Source organism: Trichechus manatus, unplaced genomic scaffold (assembly GCF_000243295.1).
Source record: "Trichechus manatus latirostris isolate Lorelei unplaced genomic scaffold, TriManLat1.0 scaffold00048, whole genome shotgun sequence".
NCBI lineage: Eukaryota > Metazoa > Chordata > Mammalia > Sirenia > Trichechidae > Trichechus > Trichechus manatus.
In genome coordinates this window covers 10,911,597-10,918,111 of record NW_004443984.1, presented here as the reverse complement: position 1 = coordinate 10,918,111, position 6,515 = coordinate 10,911,597, and positions in this window count along the sequence as shown.

Genomic DNA, 6,515 nt, shown 5'->3' with positions numbered 1-6,515 from the left:
ACAAAAAGGACAGAGTTGGAACTTTATAAGTTTTTTACATTAACTGTTGTAGTGGGTTTACATTGGGTCAACTTAACTAAGCTGAAACCACATTTAAGGGTTAGTTTTATATGTCACCTTGGCCAGGCTACAAAAAAAAAAAAAAAAAAAAAACCTGTTGCCGTCAAGTCGATTCCGACTCATAAGGACCCTAGAGTTAGCAAAGACCAAAGAGCATTTTATGTAACGTTTGGGAGATGGAGTAAAGTGGTGGCGTTTTTTTGTTTTTTTGTTTTTCCACTCAGAAGGTTGGTGCAGGGACACCAGGTGATGGTGCAGCTCACACACATTTCACTCCTCTGCTGTCATGAGGCAGCAGCTGGGCCCGCAGCTCCTCCAGCTTTTGCTAGATCCTCCTTCAGCTTCTCTGATCCCTGGCCCAGGTATGTGCTTAGCTTCATGATGAAAGGCCCCAGCTTCTCCCTTAGATTATTTACATCATTGAAGATGGCATCTTGGAGGAGCTGAGGGATGACACTTCGTCCAGCCTGTCCTCATGGGTTCCAGTTGGTTCCTGCTTTCCTCCTCTTTACATCCATCTTCCCTTCCCAGCTGCCTTCCCTGCTGACTTCAGGCACAAGCACCAGACCCAAAGACAATAGTCTTTTATAGATTGCTTAGCTAGTTCCATATAATTGTGTAAGGTCAAATCCTATAGTAAATCCCTTATTATATATTACTCCTAGTGGTTCTGTTTCTCTGATTGAACCCTTGACTGATAAACATGTGAAGTGTCATCATATTAAGTAAATATTATGTGATAAGTTAAAGACACATATTGTAAACCCTAGAGCAACCACTAAAAAATAAAGAGTGAAAATAAAATGGAAAAATAAAAAAATACTCAATCCAAAAGAAGCCAGGTAAAGAGGAAATAAGGAATGAAGAACAGATGAGACAAATGCTGTTGTTGTTGGGTGCCGTCGAGTCGATTCCGACTATAGCAACCCTATGTACAACAGAACCAAACACTGCCCGGTCCTGCGCCATCCTCAAACCTGTTGTTATGTCTGAGCCCATTTTTGCAGCCACTGTGTCAATCCACCTCGTCAAAGGTCTTCCACTTTTTCACTGACCCTCTATTTTACCAAGCTTAATGTCCTTCTCCAGGGACTGGTCCCTCCCAATAACGTGTCCAAAGTATGTGAGATGAAGTCTCGCCATTCTCGCTTCCAAGGAGCATTCTGGCTGTATTTCTTCCAAGACAGATTTGTTCATTCTTCTGGTAGTCCATGGTATATTCAATATTCTTCACCAACACCATAATTCAAAGACATCATTTCTGTTTCGGTCTTCCTAATTCATTGTCCAGCTTTCGCATGCGTATGAGGCAATTGAAAATACCATGGCTTGGTCAGGCACACCTTAGTCCTCAAAGTGTCGTCTTTGCTTTTTAACACTTTATAGAGATCTTTTGCAGCAGCTTTGCCCAAGGCAATACATTGTTTGATTTCCTGACTGCTGCTTCCATGAGTGTTGAACATGGATCCAAGTAAAATGAAATCTTTGACAACGGTCAAACTTTTCTCCATTTATCATGATGTTGCTTATTGGTCATGGTGAGACAAATAGGCAGCACATAGCAAGATGGTAGATTTAAGTCCAAACATATCAATAGTTACATTAAATATATGAAGCAAAAACTGACACACTTCAAAGGAGAAACAGGCAAATCCACAACTAAATTGGCAATTTTAACACTCCTGTGATTGATAGGACTAGTAGACAGAAAGTAAGCAAGGATATAGAAGACTTGAATCATACTGTCAACCAGCTTGACCTAATTGACATTTGTTGAACACTCCACCCAACAACAGAATACACATTATGTTCAAGGGCACACAGAGCATTCACCAAGGTACACCAAATGCTGGGCCATAAAACAAATCAGTCTCAATACATTTAAAAGAATTGAAATCACTACACTGACTCTGGAAGAGAAAAAAGATCTATGGATCACAATTTTTTTAGTTAAAAGATGGAGAAGAAAAGCTTCCTATATAATGCAAGTGAATCACCTTCTGCTGCTTAAGAGTGATAGCGGGGGATTACTGCAGTGTGTCTTAAAACCTAATTCCTTTAAACCAGGCCATGAGTCAGAAGGGACTTCCAGCCCCGTGGAGCATGTCACTGAAGGTCTGGAGACTTTTCAAAGAGAGAAGTGCTGGTAAGGGTAAGCTGAGTTGGGGACATAGGCCGGCGTAGAGCCAGTTCCCTGAGCAACCACTGCTACAGCTCTTCCTGGGGGTTCCACAGGAACTTCCATGTGTCCCAAACCAAGCCAACAGCATATTCCCAGCCCCTCCAGAGTTCTCACCCACCTCCTTCTCAAAACTGCTGTTTCTCCTCAATTATCTGTCTTAGTTAACAGCACCACCCAGAAACTTACATGTCTCCTCACCTCTTGCCTCTCCTTCCGTCCCCACGGTTAGTTAGTCACCAAGTCCTGCCGAGTTTCTCTTTCACTGACCTCTCACACCCATCTTTCCTCCCCCACCCCACCACCACTGCCTGAGTCCAAGCCCCCTGCTGACTTCTCAGCTCATTCAACAGCCTTATCCTGCCTCCCATCCACTCTTGGTTCTGCTTGATAATAGAGTCCCAGTGTTGTTGGTTTTCATGTTTTAAAAATCACACAGTCGTGTGTATTTCTTTTCAGAAAATATTTAATACAGGTAAGCAAAACCCGAAATAAATGTATTAATAAATACAAACAGAAACAAATGTAAACTTCTATTAGCCCATCACCACTCAGTGATAACCACTGTTAACATTTTGGATGAACAGCCTTCCAATCCTTTCCTGTACACACATTTATACTTTCTTTTTTTTAACAAAATAGGATTGTCATAGATATACTGCAAGGGTGACCGGGTTCACCCAGGACCATTCCAATTTTAGCACTGGAGGTCTTGCATCCTGGAAAACCCCTCAGTCACTGTACACTTAGAGACCATCCAGTCCAACCTCCCCATTTGACCAGAGAGGCAAAGCTATTTGCCCGAGGTCACACAGTAAGTTAATGATTTCAGAATCATTTTTTTGTTTAATATACAACTGTATCTTCATTTTAATAGCTATAGGGATACCAGGGTGTTTAAGTGTCAAAGTGATCTTTTAAAGGTAAAAATCTGCTCTCGTCCACTTATCATTCTTTGGGGCATCCCTTGTGTAGAGCAATGAGCTCCAAAGTGGGAGGTATGCATTCCGGGGGATGCACAAGACAACGCATTGGTGCCAGGGAGAAGAGAGTACCAGGATTTCTATCTATATGTATTCTTTATTTTATCTTTTGAATTTTTCTATTTTTGTGTCTTATAATGTATGTAACATATTTGTGCAGTAGTGCATGTATGTAATACATTTATAAATAAATATCCATATAATGACGTGTTTTGGTTCTGATCATGATCCTACAATTTTGGAGTCACTGGCCCAGCTGATAAAATAATAACTCTTTTAGCAGTCCCGGAATGTCTGGAAAATTCAAAGCTCTGCATTCTCCTCCAGCTTCCTCTACCACCTACCCAACTCCCAGCAAGCCACACCCAATCACATCTTCCCTGAGCAAGCCATCCATACTCCCCCTCCAAGCCTTTGCACAAGGTGTTTCCCCTGCCAGAGGTCCCCTTCACCACCACTCCCTACCCCTCACCACCTGGCTAATATGCACTTGTGCCTTGAGACCTCCGCCAAGTGTCACCTCCGCCAGGAAGTCTTCCCAGATGCGCGCCCTCTCTGGAGCCCATCCCACCTAGGCTGGTGTCCCCCCTCTGCATTCCCATAGCACCCTGTGCTTGCCTGTACCACAACACTGACCACATGACTTTGTAATTGCCTGTTTATCCTTTCGTGACCTCCTCAAGGTCTGGGATCGCCCTTCAGGTCTGCATCCCTGATGGCTGCCCAGCCTAGTGCCTGCCACATAGTTGTCTCTTAGTAAATTGTGAAAGGATAAACAAACAGCAAACACTTACATCACACTTAGTAAATGCCAGGCACTGTTTTAAGCACTGTATGTATATCAACTCATTTAACACAAAAAATCAACTCACGAGGTGGGTACTTTTATTGTCCCATTTTACAGATGAAGAAACAGAGGCACAGAGCAGAAAAGAAACTGGCCAAGGTCGCATAATTAATAAGTGGTCAAGCCAAGATTTGAACCCAGGCAAAGTGGCTTCAGAATCCATGCTATCAATCACTGTGTTCCAATGCCTTTCAGTGAAAGAATGAATAAACAAACAAAGGACGGAACAAAAGAGTAAGGGAGTGTCCAGTGGCCTGGTATCATCAGATCGTGCCCAGCCTGCTTTGCAGACATCAACCCACTGCTCCATCTGTAAGATGCCCGTGTCATTTTCCATCTTATGCCATTTTCAAGTTTTTATTGGTGCTTTGTTATTGTTATTGGTGTTGGTTGCCATGGAGTTGGCTCTGATTCATTGCAATCTTATGTGTAATAGAAAGAAATGTTGCCCCATCCTGCATCATCTTTATAATCATCGGTATGTTTGAGTCCATTGTTGCAGCCACTGGGTATTTTGAGTGCCTTCCAACCTAGAGGGCTCATCTTCCCACACTATATCGGACAGTATACTATAGTGATCCATAAGTTTTCATTGGCTAATTTTTGGAAGTAGATCTCCAGGCCTTTCTTCCTAGTCCATCTTAGTCTAGAAGCTCCACTGAAACCTGTCCATTGGTAACCCTGCTGGTATTTTAAATACTAGTAGCATAGCTTCCAGCATCATAGCAACACGCAAGCCACCACGATATGACAAACTGACAGACAGGTGATGGAACTGGTGCTTGTTTCTGTTGTGTGTCACTGAGTTGACTGCAACTCACAGTGACCCTACAGGACAGAGCAGAACTGCCCCATAGGGTTTCCTACGCTGTCATCTTTACAGGAGCAGTTTGCCAGCTCTTTTCTCCTGTGGAGCCACCGGTGGGTTTGAACCGCCAACCTTTCGGTTAGCAGCAGAGCACTTAACCATTACACCACTAGGGTTCCTTGAATTGTTGCTTAGGGAGGTGTAAAAAGCTTGGGTCCTCCTCCCTCCCTGGCCATTTACCGACACCCCCTAAACCTTCCCTTCCATACCATAGGATCGCTGAATGTTAGAGTTGGAAGACACCTAACCAACTAGTTGGCTTCCAGTCTGTGCCCCTTTCCTAACCTGCCTCTGTTCATTGCTCAAGCCTTGTCAATCAAAGACATTTTGGGCTAAAGCAGGACAGATGGGTTTCATGATTTCTCAAATGTAGGCACTTCTCCAAATCTGCTCTGTATTGATTTGCAAAAGTCGCGGGAATAAGGGAGGTGAGACATTCAAGGTCAAAGCCCTGTGATCTCCTCCAGGCAGAGAAGGAAATAACTGAAACCATTACTGAGGACTCATCATGTACTCGATGCTTCCCCCACATTATTTCATTTAATCCTCCCAATAGCTCATAATTATCTCCATTTACAGATGAGTACATTGAGGCTCAGAGAGATAAGTAGAGTAGCCACCTCATCCGGGTTTCCTGGGGCTGTCCCAGTTTTAAAATTGAAAGTCTAATGTCCCAGGAACCCTCTGAGTCCCAGGAAACCAGAATGGTTGATCACCCTAGAGGTAAGCAACCCACCCAAAGGATCCAAGGATCCAAGCTCAGATCTGATGCCAGTTCCCATGCCCTTTTCTATCACACCATGCTGCCCCCTCTGTATAAACAGACAAATTTGAGAGAGAGAAATAAACAGATAAACAAGCACGCAGTGGGTGGGAAGAGGGCTGGAGGAAGAGGGGCCGGAAGGGCAGCCCTGGGGTCAGGTCAGCCCTGGGTCACTGCAGCCACGTTGTCTGGAGGTTAGAATGCCACCGGGTGTCATGCTAGGAGAGGACAAACAGAGTCTGTCTTTATTCTTCTTTCTCTACTCCAGGAGGAGCCAGTTACCACGATAACAACCCTGTTATCTCAGCCACATGTCTGGGTGCTTGCCAGGCAGTGACAAGAGGTGAAGGTCTGAGGCCCTGAAAAACTCGTCTCCCTGGGGCCCGGGTACATTCCCCTTCCTTGCGTGAAAGCCTGGTTCAGTGGGGAAGTGTTCTGACGGCCGCCAGACAGGGGCTCCCCTCGCCGAGGAGGCTGCTGCAAGGCCAAGACCCTTCGCCTGGACACTGGATTTCTGCGTTGCCAGGAGAACTTTCCAGGTGTTAAGACACCACATGAGGCTGCTTGTTTTTTGTTTTGTTTTGTTTTGTTTTTAATGGTACTTCAGGTGAAGGCTTACAGAACAGTTTCTCATGAAACAGTAGTACACATATTGTTTTATGACACTGGATAACAACCTCACAACATGTCAACCCTCTAACTTCTCAACCTTTTTTTTGGGGGGGGGGTAAATACACATAGCCAAAGATACACCGTTTCAAAAATTTCTACATGCACAGTTCAGTGACATTGACTACGCTCTTCCAATTGTGCTG